Below are 25,214 nucleotides of genomic sequence, written 5' to 3'. Positions count from 1 at the left end.
ATATTGATACTCATTTATTTTAAATTACATATACTACACTGTTTAGTGTCTATTTTCTAAGACACATACAAATAGAAACTAAAAACCTGAAAAAAGTATAAATAGAATTCTGTTATTTTTCCTTGTGTCCCATTGGGTTGTTTTGAACTCTCTGCAGGGTTGGGAAACCCGTTTAGGAAACACAGCCCTTAATGATACAATTAGTCCAACAAGACAGAACATTGTCATAGACTCAATCCTCTCCATCACTCTCCATATCCAATTAGGCACCAAGTCCTTTTTTTATTGTTCTCCTAAATAGCTCTTAATTCCCCTCCTTAACCCCTTATCTCCGGTCCCTCCATGACTCCCTCAGTGTAGTTCTTCATCATTTATTTCCTGGATTACTGAATCAAGTTAGCTTCCACATTGCTTCCAGTTTCACTTCCCTCTACTCTGTCCTTTATCCTACCACTGGAGTAAACTTTCTAAAACACAGATCTTCAAACACCACAGCAGAAAACAGCCAGCCCTTGAAGATCCGCCCCTTACCTATCTCTGCAGTCTCCTCTCCCCCAGAGCTCCCACTTGATACCACGTGGCTCTAGCCACGTTATATTACCTGACATTCTCTGAATGATGATGCTCTGGGCCACAAGCCTTTCCCTTTCTGAGGCTCAATCTCCTCTGGAAGCATTCCTGATAACTGTCCCCGGGGCTGTCCTCTCCACCACATGGTTCCCTGGTCACATCTTGCCCACAGCTGCTACTGCACCACATTTGTGATTGCTTGTTAACCATGGCTCTCTCTGAGGAGGATTTGTATTATGAGGCCTTAGCACAGTGCACAGCACACTATTAGTACTTAATAATGTTAATTGAATAATAGTGATGGAAAGTGATGCCTTCCATAGAGCAGATTCAATTTCCTGCCCTCTCCACTGGTCTCTGTATTTCTGTGGCACTTTACATATCCCTTAACTAATGTCTTTATCCTACAATCCTACTATATCTTACTATATTACAGCTAGTAATTTGCATGTCTGTCTTCCTTTATAGACTACAGTCTTCACAAAAAAGAGGAACTATGTCTTATCTTTAAATCCTCAATGTTTATTGATTGAATGAGTGAAGGCATACATATTGATGATCTCATATTCATATCAAATAGTTAGATTTTTCCCCACTGCTGTTCTTGAAACATCTTGACTGTATTTTATTTCAAATGAAATCTGGAGCACTCCAGGTGTTGCTATAAGCCATCTGAATATCACATCAATTATTCAGTAATATTTATGATGCAAATGTAACCCTACTTACTTGCAAATGCTAAAGATAATTTATTCTAAAAGAGTATCAGTGTCTATGAAATAGGACATGCCTAATATTTACTGATTTGCATCAAAGTCAGCAACGTTTCTAAGAAAAAACAATTTTACTAACTTGTATGAAGGTTCAGAGTTTCTCACAACTAAGGTTTTGTCAAACTTTTAACCAATTGGAACTTCCATTCCTGGCCATGATAAAGTGACAAAAGTTGGTATTATCTTCCTGCCTTAACTCAAAAATGGGGCAAAATCCAGTGTAGGACAAAGATCTCAAGAGGAAGTAAAGAATGAGATGAACCCCTTGATTGCTTCAGTTTCCTGCTTCTGGCAGTTTCCAGGCCACAGTGCAAGGACAGAAATACCCTCACAGGTCTGAGAGTATTATTAAGTTGAGCCAAGCTAAGGAGACTAAAATTTGTAGAGAAGAGTATCAGAAAAGAAGAAGTTTCACAAGAGAGAGCAAGAGTATTCCAGAGATCTAGACAGCGGTCTACTTGAGTATTTGGCAGAGGTCTGATATCTGCACGTGTGAGAGGAAACTATAGAGGCTGAAAAACAACAATGAAAGGAAAATCAAAGCGCAAGAACCTGAATAAGGCCAAGAGCTCACACCAGACATGGAGGCTGTGTTCACACAAGAAAAAGTCCAACCATCATATAGCACATGGACCATTAGCTAGAGCTCTTAAATGAGTATTGCCTTAGTAGTGGGATTATATTATTTTACATTAAATGATGCTCTGGATTTACCTTACTGAAGCTTAAAAACAAGTTTTGAACTAACTAGATGTCATAATAAAGTCTAAACTAAAAGGATACGACATAGCCCAGTATCCATGGCACTTAACATTTATGTCTTGCCATCTATTCAAAGTTAACAGGCTTAGAAAAAACAAAACAGAAAAATGGCCCCAAACCAAGAGAAAGCCCACTGAAAAAATATAGGCCCAGAAATGACAAATATTAAAAATAGTTAATATACTCCACAGGTTTATAAAGGTAGGAAAAAAACAGCATGATGAGGAGAGAAAGATAAGATATTTAAAAAATAATTGTACTTCTAGCAATGAAAAATTCAATATCTTAAATGAAAACTAAACTGCATGGGATTAACAGATGGGAAATACTGCCAAAGAAAAGATAATGAAACTTACTTAACATAACAAAGAAAAATATCTAAAATGAAGTACATAGAATTAAAGGAAAAATAGATTATTAACTTATAAAATAAAGAAGTCTAACATACATGTTATTAGAGATACAGATGAGCAAGGAGGGAAAATATTTTAGAAAGTAATAGCTGAAACATTTTCAATTTTTTTTGAAAACTATAATTTACAGATCATGACCCCAAGCAGAAGAAATATAAAGAAAATCATGCCGGCCAGGCACAGTGGTTCACGCCTGTAATCCCAGCACTTTGGAAGCCCGAGGCCGGTGGATCACCTGAGGCCAGGAGCTCGAGACCAGCTTGGCCAACATTGCGAAACTTCATCTCTACTAAAAATACAAAAACATTAGCTGGGCATGGTGGTGTGTACCTGTAATCCCAGCTACTTGGGAGGCTGAGGAAAGAGAATCACTTGAACCTGGAAGGTGGAGGTTGCTGTGAGCCGAGATTGCACCACTACACTCCAGCCTGGGCAACAGAGCAGGACTCTGTCTCAAAAAAAAAAAAAAACAACTAAGCACAGTGGCTCATGCCTGTAATCCCAGTACTTTGGGAGACCAAGGCGGGTGGATCATGAGGTCAGGAGCTCAAGACCAGCCTGGCCAAGATGGTGAAACACCATCTCTACTAAAAATACAAAACTTGGCCGGGCGTGGTGGTGGGCGCCTGTAGTCCCAGCTACTTGGGAGGCTGAGGGAGGAGAATGGCATGAACCCAGGAGACGGAGCTTGCAGTGAACTGAGATCCCAGCACTGCACTCCAGCCTGGGTGATACAGCAAGACTCTGTCTCAAAACAAAACAAAAAAAAAAGAAAAAAGAAAAGAAAGAAAAAAGAAATCATGTTAAGGCAAATCATAATCAAACTGCAATAAATAAATAAACAAACCCAGGGATTAAAAATAAATTTAAGTAGCCAGAAAAGAAAGACATCACAAATAAAGAACAACAAACATTAAAAGTTAACATAGACTTTTTGTTGGGAACTATGCAAGCCAGAGGACTTACAATGTGTTTAAAGAATAGAAAGAGAAATAATAAGCAGACAAGGTATAAAGAAAGGGAGCTAATACTGTTTGTATTCATCTGTTCTCACACTGTGAAAAGAACTATCTAAGACTGGGTAATTTATGAAAAAAAGAGGTTTAATTGACTCACAGTTCTGGAGGCTTAACAGGAAGTATGACTGGGAAGCCTCAAGAAACTTACCATCATGGCAGAAAGTGAAGGGGAAGCAACACCTTCTTCACATGGTGGTTGGAGAGAGAAAGCGAGCAAAGGGGAAGTGCCACACACTTCTATACCATCATATCTCGTGAGAACTCATTCGCTATCATGAACATCAAGGGGGAAGTTCACCCCCATGATTTAATCACCTCCCACCAGGCCCCTCCTCTTCCTAATGTAAAGATTCTAGTTCAACATGAGATTTGGGTGGGGACACAGAGGCAAACTCTATCACTGTTCCTTACAATAATGCACTAACTTTACCATGAGAGAGACCAGCCTAAATAATCTGGGGGTAAATATTTAGTTTCCTCCATAAGGATTTAGATTATAGCATGCATTAGGAAAAAAGATGATTGTCTTTGGGAAATGTATAAAAGAGAGAAAGAGACTGATGTTGAAATGACAGTTAACCATTCAGTAGAAAATTTAAAGAAGTAATATTTGGGCAGGTCTTAAGGACATAGTGTGCCTGTGCCCGCCATGGACAGTTCTGAGGAACTCAAGTCCCAAGAACAACCATGGACGGTTCTGCTAAAGCCCCTCATATTACTCTATACTCAGACTGAGAAATGACCTATGGAGGGAGGGTGGTGTATCTTGGAGTAAAATCAGCTTCTCAGAGGAGAGATGAGACTAAAAGGAGTTGCTCTGTGACTATTTTGCAAAGAGACAAACATATTGCCATGTAAAGGCATATAAGGTTAGGAAAAAGGAACCTTCTGTGAAGTGCTCAATTTAAGTGTTTTTCTCTGGGACTATAGGAAAAGAAGCATTTTATGTACAATTTTAATATTTCCCTACCTATGCTGTAATTTGTTTACCCTAAAAATTCCTTAAGAACTGATACATTCACACTATCTTGTGTCATAGTACAGTGGAAAGTAAAGAGGTGATATAATGGCAGGAAGCATGAGTAGCCTCACTTTCTTCCCTCTGCTGGAGATGATCTGAAAAAAGCAGCATCTCATCTTCAGTGTTGTGAGTGGTAGCACGTGGAGGAGCTGGGAGCTCAGCAAAGATTGTAGAACACTAAGGGTCAAATTTGAGTGGATAACTAGGGTGTGAATGTAAGACACCTGTCTTTTCTCTCTTCTCCTTTGGAAAAAAAGTGATTTTTGTGGGAACAGTAAAGCGACACTGAGATTATACACTAAGAGTTCTAACAATAAAATAAGACCCCCATTCATTCATTCATTCATTCGATGTTTATTGTGTCTTTATGTGCTTTATATACTTCTAAGCACTGAAGTCACCCCAGGAAACAAAAACAATATTCATGTTCTCATGAAGCTTAAATTCTAGTAGAATACATAGTAGAATAAAAAATAAGAACAGGAAAGGAAGTTGATGGAGGTGTGGGCTAAAATATTTTAGAGAAGGAAGGCCTCTCTGATGAGATGACATTTTATCAGACCCTAGAAAAAAATAAGAGAGTGAGCCATAAAAGGTGCAAAAACCCAGAGTTAGAAGAATGAGTAATGATGATAAGGCTAATGTTAAAGTGGGAAGCTACTAGACTGTTTTGAGAAGTATGACAAGCTCTGAAAGGATCCTGCAGTTGCTACACTGAGAATAAAATACAGGGTGAGATGGATGGAAACAAAAAGAGTGATAAGAAAGCCACTACAATTTTCCAGACAATAGAAAGTGGTAACTTAGACCAGGATGGTAGAAATAGTTGTGAGCCACAGTTAGAGTCTGGATATATTCTGCAGGATGGACTGATGGTTTACATTATGCATGTGATGAATATAAAGGAGTCAAGGATGACTCCAAAGTTTTTGACTTGAGGAAATGCAAGGATACAGCTGTTATTTACCTCAGAAATGGGGAAGATTGAAGGAAGAGGAGGTTGAGGGAATTCTAATCTGGAGCTCAGTTTTGGACTTGTTAAGTACAGCTCTCTATAGACCAGTGCCTTTTAGATATCCAAGGGAGATGTTGAATGGAAGCTAAGTAATGAGCCCCATGATTAGGAAGGATTCATTCAGGGTCAGAGATAGAAGATTTATAAATATAAGAGTTATTGTTATTTAGACAATTATTTAAACCCATGGGGCAGTATGAGATCACTTAGAGAGTGAGTTAAATAGACTTGATTTTAAAAAAAATCTATGAAAGGAGCCCTGGGATCATCTAAAAGTTGGAAGTCAGGAAATCGAGGAAGATGCGTGAAGGAGATGAGGAAGAAGTAGGCCAAAGGGCTGAATAATAAAGGAAGGTGGTGTGTCTGCAACCCCATAAAGAAAGTGTTTCATGGAAGGTGTAAGCCAGCCTATCAAATGGAAAGAAGGCAAAAAGCACCAATATGTGAAATTAGACATCAAGCTCCCACTTGCATAAAGTAACCACTTCTTTTCAGTACTTAGCTCCCTTCCTACAAGTAAATTAAATGAGCTCACTTTTTCAAATAACTAAGTCGGCATTTCAAATAACTAAGTAGTGACTTCCTAGCATTCAATGTTTACTTGGCAGCACTAGAAAAATGCTGGCTAATTTTGTATTTGTGAATTATAGAACAGTTTTGTAGGTTCCTTGCTTTATTCAAATAAATCCTATCTTATTATCATTGGTTTAAGCCCTTCTCTAATATTAGCTTGCTATTGACCAATGCAGTGATTTCCAGCTTCTCTGAGTTCAGCATCCTGGGATAAAAGGCCCCTGCCACTCTTCCTCTCAAGTCCCTAGAGGCACTGCAACAAGTGATAAAGACAGTCAACAATTTGGAGGTGCAGTGTGGGAGCTGTGCAAGTGAAGAAGGTACACTCGGCAGAGAGAAAATCCATTCCAAGGGACAGACTTAGAAGAAAAATAGTATCTAGGGACCTGCAAGTTGTTGACTCCCTGCAGAAGGTGAGGTGATGAGAGATGAAGGTGAACAGTGCAGCAGGAGCTGGTTCATAGAGGGTTTGAACATGCCATGTGACAGTGTTGGGACTTTAATGAAAGTGCCCCTCAATAGACTGCACTGATTGAACAATTATAACTAGGTGTGGAAACAGGGTTTCTCGAAGTATTATTACAACATATCGGAGGTCTTCCATAAATACTTCCTAGATCACTAAAATAATTTGCTAAGCAAATGAGAAATGCAAACAAGATCAACATTCATAAGCTAACAGCACGATATTAAACATTTTAGAAATACTGTGTATATTTTGATTAGAAATAATTAGAAATAGTGGTTACCAAAGGCTGGGGTTAGGGGAGTTGGGGAGATGTTATTCAAAGGACACATTTCAGTTAGGAGGAATAAGTTCAATATACTGATTGTATATCATGGTAGCTACAGTTAATGACAATATGAAAGTTGCTAAAACAGTAGTTTTTTTGCTTGTTTGTTTGTTTTGAGAAAGAGTCTCACTCTGTTGCCCAAGCTGTAGTGCAGTGGTGTGATCTTGGCTCACTGCAACCTCTGCCTCTTGGGTTCAAGTGATTCTCCTGCCTCAGCCTCCTGAGTAGCTAGGATTACAGGTGCCCGCCACAACACCTAGTTAATTTTTGTATTTTTAGTAGAAATGGGGTTTCACCATGTTGGCCAGGCTGGCCTCTAACTCCTGACCTCAGGTGATCCACCCACCTTGGCCTCCCAAAGTGCTGGGATTGCAGGCATAAGCCACTGTGTTCAGACCAAGAGTAGATGTTAAGTGTTCTCCCCTGAAAAAAAAAGTATGTGACATAATGCCTATCTTAAATAGTTTGACTTAGCCATTTTATAACATGTACATATTCAAAACATCATATTGTACATCATAAATATACACAATTTTGACTTGTCATTTAAAATAAGTACATTTTAAAGGCCCGCAAAGGCCAGGCGTGGTGGCTCATGCCTATAATCCCGGTACTTTGGGAGGCTGAAGCAGGTGGATCACTTGAACTCAGGAGTTTGAGACCAGTCTGGGCAACATGGTGAAACCGTCTCCATTAAAAAATAAATAAAATAAACAAATAAATAAATACATACATTTTTAAAAGTTTGAAGCAGAAAAACATGTTAGAAAAAATCTGTAGAGAAAGTAGAATGAGGAACAGAAGGAATAATAAAAAATTTCAAAAAAAGATTAGAAATAATATTTACCAATGTATTAAAATAATTTTCTACTATAATCTATAAGGCAGAATTTCCTTAATTAATTTTAGTCTATGTGATGTTTTTAAAAATGATAAAACTACATTTCCTTTAAAGATAAATGATCGCTCAGGCTTTTGGCCAATTCATAGTGTACATTTTGAATTTGTGTGGCTTAATATTTTTCTTTTCTATTTTTTAGTGTTAGTTTAGTTATTAAATTAATACCTAGCTATTAGGATAGTATTGATATTTATATTACATTAAGATTTTGGTATCTTAAAGGAAAAGTTGAATTTTCTTCAAATCCAAATATTTGGATATTCTAATAGAATTACCTCAATTAGCCACTAAAGTTTTTTCTTTACAGTGAAAAAAAACATACTGTTTTTTAAAGCCTTTACTATGTTACTGAATTTTGTTCAATGTGTAAAATAACAGAAACTGACATATAGACACCTAGGACATGGAAAAGTTTTTATGTCAAAGAAAATGGGCCTTGTAAATTCGCATTTTTACAGAAGCTCTTCAGAAGCAAGCTAAGCTATGTTCATGTAGGTAATGTTTTCTTAATACTTCTAACGTCAAAGCAGTGAAAATAATGAGGCACATTGTTTATAACAGATTTATCTTTTACACTTATAAGAACAACATTACACATCTACAAATAAAGCTCATTAAACTATAAACATGTTGAAAATTCTTTAAATAATTGGTACTTGCATGTTTTCTGCATTTGTATTTAAATACCTCATTAAGGAATGCTACACAGCCATTGAGAACACCAAGACCTACACAACACAATGCTAGCAATGCACATGGAGAGATGGAAGAGGTCACAGTATTATAACAGATGAAGGTAGAAACAAGGGAAACAAAATTTGGAGTCTGGAGAGAACCCTATAACCTGGCATGATTAACGTTGACTTTATATGGAGGTGAAACTTGAGCTAGACCGTGATGGCAGAAGAGGCATTAAATAAGTAGACTTGTTGAGTAAGAACATTCTAGAGCCAGCAGAAAACACGGGCAAGGGGAGGAGTGGGTGGTCTGTAGTAAGGAACAGCAAGTAGACACTCTGGGGAGGACATTCTCAGATGTTTAGAAAGGTAAGGCTGGTGTCAGATTACGGAGGGCCCGGAGTTTTAGGCTAATGAGTTTGGCCAGCAGGTAGTGGCACCAGAATCTTAATGAGAGAGTGACAATCAGAGATTATTATTTAAGGGAAACTTATCTGTATGTAGTGAGTAAGATGGATTGAAATAAGAAATAATACAGTCAGGGAGAAGGGTTAGGCAATGATAATAGTCATCTGATGCTGAGGTGATGGAGACCTAGTTTGTTTTTTATTTTATTTATTTGTTTGTTTATTTATTTATTTACAGACAGAGTCTCGCTCTGTTGCCCAGGCTGAAGTACAGTGGTGCGATCTGGGCTCACTGTAATCTCTGCCTCTGGGGTTCAAGCTGTTTTCTCCTGCCTCAGCCTCCCAAGTAACTGGGATTACAGGCACCTGCCACTACACCCAGGTAATTTTTTCGTATTTTTAGTAGAGACAGGGTTTCACCATGTTGGTCAGGCTGGTCTCAAACTCCTAACCTCAAGTGATCCACCCATCTTGGCCTCCCAAAATTCTGGGATTACAGGTGTGAGCCATGGCACCTGGCTAAGAAGACCTAGTTTTAAAGGAGTGGAAAATGTACACAGAAGGCCAGAAGGAAGGAGGAGTAAAGGATAACTCCAAAAACCCAGGTGTCTAAGACAGCAGTGATAGGAGGAGAGTACTGAAGGAATGCTAATATTGGGGAAAATTGATGATTTTAATTTTAGATGTCTTGATTTTGAGACTGAATACCTCTGTCACTTTTAAAGAGAACATTTCTCTCTTTTTTCCTCCTAGAAGTCATTGCAGGTAATGCCAGCATGTGCTGGAAAGCTGTCACTGTTGCCAGGAGCAAAAGGTCTGAAGTATATTCCTAGTTGCCACCAGCTGCAGCTTATGAAAATGAATGATCTTGCCCTGGAATTCAGAGAAGGTAGCCTACAGAAGGCATCATTCATTGAAGCACAGCTATCAAGTTAAAGCAGAAGTACTTTTTCAGCAACCTCATTCCCCTGAGAAATCTCTTAGGAAAATAAAATCAACATGGTAGCAGGAGATAAAATAATCTAGCACCTGTGATTCTCAAATTTTAGTGCATCAGAATCACCTGGAGGGCTTGTTAAACCAGATTGCTGGGCCCCACTCCCAAAGTTTCTGAGTCACGAGATCTGGGACAGGGCCCAGGAACTTGCACTTATTACAAGTTTCCTGGTAATGTCAATATGGGTGGTCTGGGGACCACATTTTGAGAATACTGATCTAGAGGAACTTGTTAAGGAAAATGAGGAAAAAAATATTTTAGAAGATGCAGTTTGCCAAACCTTTTAATTTTAGCACACAACATTAAAATTATAAATATATCCATTATACATGCAACATTATGTCTGGGGTACCAAACTTTTGATTGTGAATGCCCGTGAAAGCATAATCTGGTAGAGTGGGAAGGTAGATGCTTTATATTAAATATAGAAAAAAATAGAATAAAATGGGAAGAGAAGAAAGGGATAAGGGTAAGTTGAATGAGAAGGAAAAGAAGAAAACATTAAAAAAAAGAAGAAAATGGGAAATATATAAAATAAAAAAGGAGATGAGAAAGTGTAACCACATCAAACCAATCTGGTGTAGACGTTTATGTAACAATGTTGTGAGTTGCTTTTCAGTTGCCATGGACCCCCAGGGTGAAGGTCATGTAACCAGGGCATGCCCAGATAACTAACTGTGCAACCACAGAGGAACATAAGTGCTTGGACCAAGGAGCAGGGACTGAATTAAGCAGCATACACCACATTGCAGGATACAGGATCCAATCAGAGCACTGTCAACACCCATGGCAGGATCCAGTCAGATCATGCTTCCCGACATCACCTCATTGTTAAGATCCAATCAGATCACACATCATTACCCTATGCTTATGAAAACTACCCCAGCCTCCAGCTTGGGGAGATAGATTTGAGCATTTCCTCCTGTCTCCTTGCCAGTGGACTTGCAATAAAGGTTTACTTTTCTCAAAAGCCAGTGCCATGGTATTGGCCTCTATGCACATCTGACAGCAAACTCATTGATGCTCAGTCACAAGAGCAGATGGGACAGCAAGAATGAAGAACTGGAGAACCTCAGCCCTTCTTGATTTGAGATACTGTTTTCCGTTTCACTAGGAAGATTATACGTGGCTCTTACTAGGAATGCATGCTCTCGAGCTATTGTTTTCCTGACTGCAGCCAGCACTGTTCTAATGGTGATCCTATGGTTACTTCTCCTAGAAATAAAACTTCCATATAAATGAGCTATGAGCTAATAATTTGGGTATCTCTTTGTAAACATTCTGTATTAGTCCATTTTTATACTGCTGCAAAGGACTGCCCAAGACTGGACAATCTATAAAGGAAAGAGACACAATTGACTCACAGTTCAGCATAACCGGGAAAACCTCAGGACACTTAAATCATGGTAGAAGGTGAAGGGGAAGGAAGGCACCTTCTTCACTGGGCGGCAGGAAGAAGTGTGAGTGAAGGGGGAATAGTCCTTTATAAAACCATCAGATCTCGTGAGAACTCACTCACTGGCACTAGAACAGCATGGGGGAAACCATGCCTGTGATTCAATTATCTCCACCTGGCCTCTCCCTTGACACATGGGGATTATGGGGATTATAGGGATTACAATTCACAATGAGATCTGGGTGGGGACACAAAGCCTAACTACATCAGCTTCTTATTGAGGAAAAGGGGCAAAGGAATAGTACTGACTTAATTAAGTTTAAGTACTTGCAAAATAGAAATGATCTTATGGTTTATTTTATTTATAGCTTATTGAGGTAAGATTGACAAGAATTATATATATTTAAAGTGCACAATGAGATGATTATGTGTATATTTATATATACACACACATATATACATGTACCCATATATACACATACACACACATTGTGAAATGATTACCACAGTCAACCTAATGAACATATCCATCATCTCATGTGGTTACCTTTTGTGGGTTTGGGGGAAGTGGGGGTGAGAAAACTTAAGATCTGTTATCTTAGCAAATGTCAATTGTATCATACATTATTATTAATTATAGTGACCATGCTGTACACCAGATCTCCAGAACTTATTAATCTTGTAACTGAAAGCTTGTACTCTCTGCCTGGTATCTCCAATCCCCCCAACCCCTAGTAATCACCATTCTACTCTCTGTTTCAATGAGTTCAACTTTTTTAGATTACACATATAAATGACTTTATGTAGGATTTGTCTTTCTGTGTGTGGCTTATTTCACTTAGTATAATGTCTTCCAGGTTGACTCATGTTGTTGCAAATGGCAGGATTTCCTTTTATAAGGTTGAAAAATATTCCATATCTCTCTCTATATATATATATATAGACTATATATATTATATATGGAGAATATATATATTGTATATATGGAGAATATATATTATATATGGAGAATATATATGGAATATATATATCACTTTTTTTATCCATTCATCAATCAACACTTAGGTTGCTTTAATATTTTGGCTATTGTGTTTAATGCTGCAATGAGCCTTGGAGGGCAAATATTTCTTCGAGATACTGATTTTGTTTCCTTTGGATATATATCCAAAAGTGGAATTGCTGGATCATACGGCAATTTTAAAATGCCTGAATAACTGCCATACTGTTTTCCACAGCAGCTGTTCCATTTTACATTCCCACCAATAATGCATAAAGGTTCCAATTTCTCCACATCCTCACCAACACTTGTTAATTTCTTTGTTTACAGTAGTCATTCTAATGGATGTGCCAACTCAAAATTATATAGAGATGAATCTCTAAGCAAGAGGCTTTGTTTGGAATATATAAGGAATAGAATTGCAACTCAGGGCACACACACAGACTGTGGCCTCTGTTATGCCGACAGAACAAAGAAATGGTTAGGGTTTACTAGGGCAAGGGAAAGTTATACAAATTGTTTTGAGAGAAAGTTCACTGGTGCTGGCAGCATCTTACAAGAGCTAGTGAGCTCTGATAGGTGAGTTTCAGCAGTTGCCAGGTGGGTCTTTAAATTATGGTTGGGTCCATGCAGATCTGGATTGAGCTAATAAGACTTAAACAAACAAACAAACAAACAAACAAACAAACAAACAAACAAACCAGGTGTATGTAACCTTAGTGTTTTTCTCATGACTTCTTGACTCATTTTAGTTGGGTATGATATAAATGACTTCATTTTGTATAATCAACTTTCACAGGTGTAAGGTGGTATCTCAATGGAGTTTTGATTTGCATTTCCCTAATGATTAATGATGTTGAGCATCTTTTCATGTGTTTACTGTCCCTTTGTGTATGTTCTCTGGAGAAATGACTGTTTAAGTTCTTTGCTCATTTCTGAATTGGGTTATTTTGTTGTTGTTGAATTTTAGAAGTTCTCTATGCATAATGGATACGAATACCTTATCAGATACGTAATTTGCAAATATTTTGTCCCATTCTGTGTGTTGCCTTTTTGTTTTGTTGATACCGTCTTTTGATGCACAAAATTTTAAAATTTTCATAAAGTCCAATTTTGTCTATTTTTTCTTTTCTTTCTTTTTTTTTTTTTTTGAGACAGAGTCTCGCTCTGTCGCCCAGGGTGGAGTGCAGTGGCCGGATCTCAGCTCACTGCAAGCTCCGCCTCCCGGGTTTACGCCATTCTCCTGCCTCAGCCTCCCGAGTGGCTGGGACTACAGGCGCCCGCCACCTCGCCCGGCTAGTTTTTTGTATTTTTTTTAGTAGAGACAGGGTTTCACCATGTTAGCCAGGATGGTCTCGATCTCCTGACCTCGTGATCCTCCAGTCTCGGCCTCCCAAAGTGCTGGGATTACAGGCTTGAGCCACCGTGCCCGGCCTTGTCTATTTTTCATTTGCTGTTTGTGCCTTTGGTGTCATATCCAAAAATTAATGCCAAATCCAATGTCATAAAGCTTGTGCTCTGTTTTTCCTTCTAAGATTTTTATAGTTTTAAGTCTTTATTTTATTTTGAGTTAATTTTGGTGTATGGTATTAGGTAAGGCTCCAACTTCATTCTTTTGCATGTAGATATTTAGTTTTTCCAGTGCTATCCATTGAAAAGACTGCCTTTTCCCCATTGAATGGTCTTAGCATCTTTGTCAAAAATCATTTGACCATATATACCAGGGTTTATTTTGGGGCTCTCTATTCTATTGTATTGGTCTACATGTCTATCTTTATGTGAGTAGCACACTGTTTTAATTACTGTAGCTTTGTAGTAAGTTTTGAAATCAGAAAATGAGAGTCCTCCATTTTGTTCTTCTCTTTCAAGATTGTTTTGGGGTTCTCGAAATTTTATATAAATTTTAGAATAGGCTTTTCTATTTCTGCCAAAAAAAAAAAAAATCATTGGGATTACATTGAATCTGCAGTCTGCTTTGGGTAGCACTGGCATCTATAACATTATTAAGTCTTCCAATCTACAAACATGGGATACATATCTATTCATCTATGTCTTTAATTTCTATCAGCAATGTTATACAGTTTTCAATGTATAAGTCTTTCATCTTCTTGGTTTAGCTAATTCCTAATTATTTTATTCATTTTTATGCTATTATAAATGGGACTGCTTTCATAGTTTCCTTGTAAGACTTTTCAGTTAGTATATAAAAATGCAATGGATTTTTTGTGTGTTCATACTGTACCCTGCTACTTTGTTGAGTACATTTATTAGTTCTAACAGTGTTTTGGGGGCAGTGGATTCTACATATTAGATCATATCATCTGTGAACAGTCATACTTTTACTTCTTCCTTTCTAATTTGGATTCCTTTTATTTCTTTTTTTGCCTAATGGCTCTGGCTACAACTTCCAGTTCTATGTCAAATACAAGTAGCAGGAGTGGCATCCTTGTCTTGTTCCTGGTCACAGAGAAAAGTTTCTAATCTGTAACCATTAAGTATGATGTTAGCTGTGGGCTTGTCATATATGGCCTTTATTATGTTGAGGTACTCTCCTTCTATACTCAATTTGTTGACAGTTATTTATCATGAAAAGATGTTAAGTTTTGTCAAATGTTTTTTCTGCATCCATTGATAAAATCATATAATTTTTGCTTTTCATTTGGTTAATGTGGTATATGACATTCTTCACTTGCATAAGTTGGACCACCCTTGCATCCAAGGGATAAATACTACTTGATCATGGTGTATGATCCTTTTAATTTGCTGTTGAATACAAGTGCTAGTATTTTTTTTTTTTTTTTTTTTTTTTTTTTTTTTGAAGCTTTGCATTTATGTTCATCAAGAATATGGACCTGTAGTTTTCTTTTCTTGTAGTGTCCTTGTCTGACTTTTGTGTCAGGGTAATGCTTTGTAAAATGAGTTTGGAAGTGTTCTCTCTTCAATTTTTTTGAAGAGTTGGAAAATAATTTGTATTAATTCTTTAAATGTTCAGTAAAATTCAGAAGGGAAACAGTTCATGGGTTTTTCTTTTATGGGAGACTTTTAATTTGTGATTCAATCTCCTTACTTGTTGGTTTGTTAAGATTTTCTATTTCTTTATAATTCAGTCTTGGTAGGTTTTATGTTTCTGGAAATTAATCTAGTTTTTCTAGGTTATCTAACTTGTTTTATTTAAATGCTCATAGTAATCTCTTATGATCCTACATGTTATCTGTTGTCCTCTTTCACTTCTGATTTATTTGTCTTCTCTCTCTTTTCATCAGTCCACCAAAAGATATATCATTTTTCAAGGCTTAATTTTTTAACTGAAAAACCTTTTTGTTGACTTTTTAAATTGTTTTTCTAGTCTCTATTTCATTTATTTCTGCTTTGAGCTTTATTTCCATATGTCTGCTAACTTTGTGCTTCATTTATTCTTCTTTATCTAGTTCCTTGAGGTGTAAATTTAGATTGTTTGAGGTCTTTCTTTATCCCTAATGTAGGTGTTTATCACTACATACTTCCCTCTTAGAACTGTGTTTGATGCATTCTGTAAGTTTTGGTATGTTGTTGTGTTAGTCCATTTGTGTTGCTATGAAGGAATGCTATGAAGAGACTAGGGAATTTATAAAGAAAAGAGGCTTATTTGGCTCATGGTTCTGCAGGCTGTACATGAAGCATAGTGCCAGCATCTGCCTCAGGAGGCTTATAATAATGGAAGAAGGTGAAGGGGAGCCAGCATGCAACATGGAGAGAGAGAATGCAAGAGAGAAATGGGAGAGGTCCCAAACTCTTTTTAACAATCAGATCTTGCCACACAACAGCCCCAAGCTATTCATGGGGGATTTCCCCTCATTATCCAAACACCTCCCAATAGGGTCACCTCCAATACTGAAGATCACATTTCAACATGAGATTTTGAGGGGATACACATCCATACCATATCAGATGTGTTTCCATTTTTACTTGTCTCAAAATTTAAATGAAGTGTTATGTCTTTTTTGGCCCATTGTTATTCAGTAGTATGTTAATTTCCATATATTTGTGAATTTTCCAGTTTTCCTCCTGTTATTGATTTCTAGTTTCATACCACTGTGGTAAGAAAGGGCACTTGACATGCCTTCAACTTTCTTAAATTTTTTTGTGGTCTACTATATGACCGATTATCTTGGAGAATATCATATACTAGATACAGGTGCTTGAGAAGAATGTGTATGCTGCTGCTATTGGATGAAATGTTCTGTATATGTCTGTTAGGTCCATTTGGTCTAAAATGTAGTTCAAGTCCAATGTTTCCTTATTGATTTTCTTCCTGGATGATCTCTCTATTGTTGAAAGTGGGGTATTTAAGTCCTCTACTATTATTGCATTGATATTTATTTATCCCTTTAGATCTGTTAATATTTGCTTTGTATATTTAGATGCTGTGATGTTGGGTACACATATATTTACAACTGTTACACCCTCTTGATGAATTTATCCCTTTATCATTATATAATGACCTTCTTTGTCTTATTTTACAGTTTCTGAATTAATGTCTATTTTGTCTAATCAGAGCTAACCCTGCTGTCTTTTGGTTTACACTTACATGGAATATCTTTTTCCATCCCCTTCACTTTCAGCCTATATGTGTCCTCAAGGGAGCATTTTATAGGCAATATATAGTTGGGTATTGTTTCTGTTTGTTTGCTTTGTTTTGTTTTTTACTAATTCAGTTATTATGTGACTTTTGACTACATAATTTAATCCATTTACATGTAAAGTAATTAATTATAGGTAAGAACTTACATTGCCATTTTGTAAAAATTTTCTGTTTTGTAGTTCCTTAGTTCCTTTGTTCCTTTGTTTCTCTCTTGCTATCTTCCTTTCTGATATGGTTAGTTTCTGTAGTGGTATGCTTTAATTCATTTCTCTTTATCTCTTGTATATCTACTGTAGCTTTTAGCTTTGTGGTCACTATGAGTCTTACAGAAAACATACTTATAGCGATATATTTTAACCTGATAAAACCAGTACTACACTATACCTCATTCCTATTCAAGGGTGCACTCAATTTAACTTCATTTGCCTATAGAAACTCTACATTTTACTTCTCTCCCACCCCCACATGCATTATATGTTTTTGATGTCACAATTTACTGCTTTTTATATTATGTATCTCTTAACAAAATATTGTAGCTATAGTTATGTTTAATACTTTTGTCTTTAATCTTTTTTTCTGTAGTTAAAACACATTTATATAACACCATTATTGGATTATAATATTCCGATTTTGACTATATATTTACCATGACCAATGGCTTTTATACTTTCATGAATTTTTATGTTATTAATTTGTGTCCTTTCATTTAAGCTTGAAGAAGTGCCTTTAGCATTTCTTATAAGGCAGGTATAGTAGTGATGAACTCCTTCAGCTTTGTTTGTCTGGAAATATCTTTATCTCACCTTCATTTTTGAAGGATAGCTTTGCCAGATATGGTATTATTGGTTTTCAGAGTGTTTTTTCTTTTAGTAGTTTGAATATATCATCCCATTCTTTTCTGGCCTACGAAGTTTCTCCTGAAAAGTACAATATAGTTATATAAAGGTTCTCTTGTATGTGACAAGTCACTTTTCTCTTGCTGCTTTTAAATTTCTTTGTCTTTGACTTTTGGTAATTTGATTATAAGGTGGCATGGTGAAGTTCTCTTTGGGTTGAACATGTTTGGAGACATTCGAGTTTCACAGGTGTAAATGTCCATATCTCTCTCAGGGTTTGGGAAAATTTGAGCCATAACTTCTTTAAATAAGATTTCTTCCCCTTTCTCAATCCTCCTCTGAGACTTCTATGATGCACATATTGGTTTCATGATTAGTGTCCGTTAAGTCCCATAGGTTTACTTTACTCTTTTCAACTTTTTCTGCTTAGTCTGGATAATTTCAAAAGACCTATCTTCAATCTCAGAGATTTTTTTTTTTTTTTTTTTTTTTTGAGACAGAGTCTCGCTCTGTTGCCCAGGCTAGAGTACAGTGGCACAATCTTGGCTCACTGCAAGCTCCGCCTCCCGGGTTCACACCATTCTCCTGCCTCAGCCTCCCGAGTAGCTGGGACTACAGGCATGCGCCACCATGCCCGGCTAATTTTTTGTATTTTTAGTAGAGACGGGGTTTCACTGTGTTGGCCAGGATGGTCTCGATCTCCTGACCTCATGATCCGCCTGCCTCAGCCTCCCAAAGTGCTGGGATTACAGGCGTGAGCCACCACGCCTGGCCAATCTCAGAGATTTTTTCTTCTGTTTGGTTGAGTCTGTTGTTGAAGTTCCCTATTGCATTTTTTCAGTTGATGCACTGTATTTTTCAGCCCCAGGATTTATGTTTGCTTTCTTTTTATCTTTCCATCTCTTTGCTTCACTTCTAATTTTATTCATGTATTATTGTTCTGATTGATATTATTGAGTTATCTTGTATCTTGCTGAGTTTCTCTAAAATAATTATTTTGAATTCCTTTTTAGGAAGCTTATAGATCTCTAGTTCTTTAGGGTTTCTACTGGAAAATTATAGAGGTCTTTTGGTGATGTCATTTTTCCTTTGTGTATGTGTTTATGACCTTGCAATGATATCTGTGCATTTGAGGGAGCAGTCATCTCTTCAAGACTGATGGACTGGATTTGTGGGGAAATATTTTCATTTGTGAGTAAGTGCTATGCTAAGTGAATAGGATGTGGTGGCATAGTTTGTGCAGTCCTATCAGCTGTAATCAATATTTGGCAGGACTGTGGGGGTCCTCAGTGGCCAAGGTTGTAGATGTATTTGAAGGCAGCAGTAGTGATGAAAGTTTTAAAGGGCCTTAGTGTCAAAGGTTGCTGTGGTCCTCCTGCTATTATTTTTCCTGGGGCCTCCTAGGACACTGGGGGAAGTCCTAGCCAAAGGTATCCTCTTGGTGCTGGGTCTGTCACAAGGGCATGCTGGTAACCACAGTAGCACCAGTTCTAGGGCACAGGCATTTTTGTGGCAGTGGTGGTCCCAGTATTCAGGGCACAGGTGCTCAGAGCAACATCAGAGTCAGAGTCCTGGGCTCAGGAGTGTGTGGAACATCTATGGCACCTGGAGAACAGGGCCGTAATTCTATAGCAGTGGGTGTCATCAGTGTCTGAGACAGGCATTTGACAGTCTTTACCGATATAATCAAAGTAAATGAAGCTCAGGCCTTTAAAAAAGTACAGGTTATTTAGAAAGCAATTATATGATTAGTAAGTGCTAATACAAGATTTCATGGAGTTCAATAATTCTTGAAAGAAAACTCTTGCTTTTAAGGGAATTATATTACTGAGGATACTTTTGCTTGCAAGGAACAGAAAAGATACATCATACTGATTTATACACTGAAGGAAATGCATTGCTTTATGTATATGAAAAACCTGTGGCTCATGCTGGCTTCAGGAAGAGGTCATTCCAGCAGCTCAGTGATGTTGCCATGGAGTCAGATTCCTTCTACTGCTCTGTTTTATATTATCAACTTCAGCATAATATTGTCTGCTTTTCTAGTCTCAAAATAGCTGCATCAGTTTCTGGGGTCAAATGTGTCTTTATGAAGATCCTGAAGGAATGATTATTTTAGACCCAGAAGTCTCAACAGAAACCCTAGCAGTTAATTTTCCTGCTTAAAACATCTGCCAATACCTAAACCAATCACTATTGTAAAGGAGAGAGGGGGCAGGGACGTCATGTGCTGGTTGTCTTAGGGAAGCAATCCATCTCTACAGAGCTGGGAGTGGAATCAGTGCTTCAGAATCCCCATGGATATCCAAATGAAAATTAAAACTGTTAGAAAGGGAGGAGAAGGATTAGGTGATGAGGAGTTAATAACCTATGGACAATATTGTAACATAGCACAGTATTAATTCTAGTTCCCTTTTCTTAGGAATGAAATTTCTTTTGAACATTGGAGATACCTAACTTATTAAAGAGTAGTCATTCAGTTAAGATGAGATAAGAAAGTCCATGAGAGAAAAAAAAAGGATATCCAGCCTTAAGTGGCCTTTCTTTCTCTCCATAGATACACATCCTGCCCAGGTATTCTGTGCACAGGACAGGGGCTGGAGATCTACTTTGTAAATAAAGGAAAAGGGTGTCATCCTGAAATCTTTACTCAGAAATAAACATAGTTTGTTTTAGAATCACTTTGGTCTAAGTATCAAAAATCACTGTTAATTTTTTTAGGGAGCCAAGATGGCCAACTAGATACAGCCAGGAAGAAACTCTCCCACTGAAAGAGACCAGACCATCAAGGAGACCAGCATACTCCGAACAGGTCTTTGGAAAGAAGGTATTGAGAGTGGACAGAAAAAGTACACAGACCACAGGCTGAAAGTAGAGAAAGTTGGGAACACTGCAGGGGGTTGCCGAGCACCAGGACTCATTTCTGGGCCCAAGAGCCTTCTAGGGAAAGGGTGAGTGAAATAGGCATGGAGTGGCTCACCTTCACCATGGACTTCTGGGATCCTAGCTATGGGAGATCTCACAACTCCCATGGACATTTGAGCTGCCAGTGATAATTGCCTGGAGAGTTGGCAAAAACAGAATTCCAGCCTGGAAGGAGCCCAGAGGGTTTGACATGGGAATGTCTATAGTGGAGCATGGCCATGGACACTCATCCCGCAAAGCTCACCATACTCCTTTAGGTGACTTTTGCCTTTGTTAGCTGCTGGACCTGGAGAAAGTGGGGCTGTCTTGTCCATGGGACAGGGCCAGTCTGGTTTGAGCACACACCAGTCTGCTGGCCTCTCTCAGGGTCCCTGCCTGGCTGCAAATACATGCAGCCCAGCCTCAGTTGCCCAGCCAAAGTGCTTGTCAGTGGCCATCACAACAGTTCTTTCACTGGCAGACGCTGCATACCCACTGGGGCACTTTTGCACCTTGCTGGCATGCACCCACCTGCAGCCTTCCCACATTGATGTACACTCACCCACAGCATCCCCCTGTCCCCACTTCACTGGAATACATGCACACAGGGGCCCACCACTGCCCTGCCAGAGCACCTTTGCCAGAAGCTCCAGTCAGGTATTATTGCCAACAGACTGGAAATACCTCAAACGCTCCAGCATAGTCCATGCTTTAACCTCAAGGGGCCCCAGAACAAAGCTGTGGGCCTGCTCCCAGCCCTCCTGGGTTAGAGCACCCAGTCCAGGAGTGCTGAGCTGAGCCTTGGGTCTCTGAAAACATCCAGATATGAAGCCAGTCAACTAAATCCAACTTATACCACAACCAAATCCTCAAGAGCATTGTATTAGTCCATTCTCACATTGCTATAAAGAAATACCTGAGACTGTAATTTATGAAGAAAAAAGGTTTAATTGGCTCATGGTTCAGCTGGCTGTACAGGAAACATAGTGGCTTCTGCTTCTGGTGGGGTGGGTAGGGGCCGAACTTCAGGAAGCTTCCAATCATGATGGAAGGCAGAGGGGGAGCAAGCTTCTTACGTGGCAGGAGCAGGAGCAAGAAAGAGATGGGGGAAGTACTACACACTTTAAAACAAACAGATCTCACAAGAACTCAGTCAGTATTATGAGGACAGAGCTAAGAGGGATGCTGCTAAATCATTCATGGAAAACATCTCCATTATCCAATCACCTCCCACCAGGACCCACCTCCAAAACTGAGGATTCCAATTCAATATGAGATTTGGGTGGGGACATAGATCCAAACCATACCAGGTATCAAAGAATATAAGAAGCAAAATGTTCCATCCAAAAGACTGCCACTTCGAAGATTAAAAGAACATCAGCTCACACAGATGAGAAGAAACCAGTGCAATAATTCTGGCAACTCTGAAAGTCAGAGCATTTTTTAACCTACAAACTATCACATTAGCTCTCCAGCAATAGTTCTCAACCAGCCTGAAATAGCTGAAATGACAGATATAGAATTCAGAATCTGGATGGCAAGGAAGCTCACCAAGATATAGGAGAGGGCTGAAACCCAATCCAAGGAAAACACTGAAATGGTCCAAGAGTTGAAAGATGTGACAGCCATTTTAACAAAGAACCAAACTGAATTTCTAGAAATGAGAAATTCGCCACAGGAATTTCAGAATGCAATTGGAAGCATTGATAACAGAGTAAACCAAGTTGAGGAAAGAATCTCAGGGCTTGAAGACAGCTCCTTCAAATCAATGCAGGCAGACAACAATAAAGACAAAATAATTAATAAAAATGAACAAAATCTTTTAGAAATATGAGATTATGTTAAGAGACCAAACCTACAACTTATTGGCATTCTTGAAAAAGATGAAGAGAGAACAAGCAACTTGGAAAACATATTTCAGGATATCATCCACAAAACTTTCCTCAACTTCACTAGAGAGGTTGACATGCTCATAAGATGCTCCAAAGTCAATGCAAAAGAAAAAATCTTAGAGACAGCAACAGAGAAGGGGCAGATCATGTACAAAGGAATTGCCATCAGGCTAACAGTGAAACTTTCAGCAGAAACTTTACATGCCATGAGAGACTGGGGTGTATATTTAGCATCCTTAAAGCAGAGAAATTCCAACCAAGGATTTCATAGCCAACAAAACTAAGATTCATGAGCGAAGAAGAAATAAAATCCTTTTCAGACAAGCAAATGTAAACAGAATTCATTACCATTAGACCTGCCTTACAAGAGGTCCTTAAGGGACACTAAACATAGAAATAAAAGATCATTATCTGCCACCACAAAAACACACTTAAGTACATAGCCCACTGACACTATAAAGCAACTACATAATTAAGTCTACTGAAGAACCAGTGAACAACACAGTGACAAGATCAAATCTTCACATACTGATATTAACCTTGAATATAAACAGGCTAAGAACCCCATTTAAAAGGCACAGGGTGGCAAGCTGGATAAAGAAACAAGACCCAACTGTATTCTGTCTTCAAGAGGCCCATTTCATATGCAATGACACCAAAGGCTCAAGGTAAGGGGATAGAGAAAGATCAAGAAAACAGAAAATAAAAAAAGAGTAGGGGTTGTTATTCTTATTTCAAACAAAAGAGACTTGAAACCAACAATGCTCAAAAAGGACAAAGAAGGGTGTTACACAATGATAAAGCATTAAATTCAACAAGAAGACTTAACTTTCCTAAATATACATGAATCTAACACTGGAGCACCCAGATTCATAAAAAATTCTTAGAGGCTTATATTGAGATTTAGATACCACACAATAATAGTGGGAGACTTTAACAACACACTGACAGTGTCAGAAAAGCCATCAAAGCAGAAAATCTAACAAATATATTCAGAAGCTAAATTCAACACTTCACCAAACGGACCAACCAGACATCTACAGAATACTCCACCCAACAACAGAATAGATGTTATTCTCATATGCACATGGCACATACTCTAAGATTGACCACATGCTGGGTCATAAAAGCAATAGTCAACAAATTCAAAAAACCAAAACCATACCAACCACACTCTCGGACCACAGTGCAATAAAAATAGAAATTAATACCAAGAACATCTCTCAAAACCATATAATTAGATATAAATTAAATACCCTGCTCCTGAATGACTTTAAAGAATGAAATTAATGCAGAAATAAAAACAAACACTTGGAAATGAATGAAAACAAAGATACAACATACCAGAATCTCTGAGATACAGCTAAAGCAGTGTTAAAAGGCAAGTTTACAGTGTCAAATGCCTACATCAAGAAGTTACAAAGATCTCAACTTAACAATCTAATATCACCTATGGGAACTAGAAAACCAAGCACAAACCAACCCCAAAGCTAACAGAAGAAAATAAATGACCAAAATTGGAGTTGAACCAAAATTGAGGTGCAAAAATCGAGATACAAAAATCCATACAAAAGATTTATAAGAAAACTGAAACTTTGTTTTTTGAAAGAATAAGTAAGATTCCTAGATCACCAGCTAGACAGATTAATAAAAAACAGAGAAAAGATCCAAATAAACACAATCAGAAACGACAAAGAGGACATTACAACCAACCCCACAGAAATAATTTTAAAAACCCTCAGAGAGTATTATGAACACATCTATGCACACAAACTTGAAAACCTAGAATAAATGAATGAGTTCCTGGAAACATGCAGCTTTCCAAGATTTTACCAGGAAGCAATTGAAATCCTGAACAGACCAATAATGAGTTCTGAAATGGAATGAAAAATCATTATTATATTATAATCTAACAACCAAAAAAAGCCCTGGACCAGATGGATTCACAGCTGAATTCTACCAGACACATAAAGAAGAGCTGGTACCAATCTTGAAATTAGTGGTACTGAAATTATTCAAAAAAGTCAAGGAGAAGGGCCTCCTCCCTAACTCTTTCTGTGAGGACAGCATCATTCTGATACCAAAATCTGGCAGAGACAATGAAAAGAGAAAACTTCAGGTCAATATCGCTGAATAACATACATGCAACAATTCTCAACAAAATACTAGCAAATTGATTTCAGCCATATACCAAAAAGCGAATCCACCACACTTTGTATACCTGGAATAAAGTCTACTTTAAAGTAAATAAAGCTTACTTTGTTTACTTTATTTACCTGGGATACAAGATTGGTTCAATACACACAAATCAATCAATGTGATTCATCTCATAAACTAAAAACAAAAAAAAAAAAATGATCATCTCAATAGATGCAGAAAAGTCCTTCGATAAAATTCCACATTCCTTCATGTTAAAAACCCTCAACAAACTAGGCATAGGAGGAACATACCTCAAAATAATGCGAGCCATCTATAATAAACTCATAACTGACATCATGCTGAATGGGCAAAAATTGGAACCCTTCCCCTTGAAAACTGAAAGAAGACAAGAATGCCCAACTCTCACACTCCAATTCAACCTAGTACTAGAAGTCCAAGCCAGAGCAATCAGGCAAGAGAAAGAAATAAAAGGCATCCAAACAGGAA

The 25,214-nt window shown here is 37.9% G+C and overlaps 1 protein-coding gene across 2 annotated transcripts in view; it reads right to left on the bottom strand.

Annotated features, from left to right (window-relative positions):
• The window catches only part of LOC111543188 (24-hydroxycholesterol 7-alpha-hydroxylase), a 103,076-nt gene that overhangs the window by 5,267 nt on the left and 72,595 nt on the right, over window positions 1-25,214 (bottom strand). The gene's annotated exons all lie outside the window — the stretch shown is intronic.

This window comes from Piliocolobus tephrosceles, chromosome 5 (genome assembly GCF_002776525.5).
Source record: "Piliocolobus tephrosceles isolate RC106 chromosome 5, ASM277652v3, whole genome shotgun sequence".
Taxonomy (NCBI): Eukaryota; Metazoa; Chordata; class Mammalia; order Primates; family Cercopithecidae; genus Piliocolobus; species Piliocolobus tephrosceles.
This window is presented reverse-complemented; position numbering and strand designations above follow the sequence as displayed.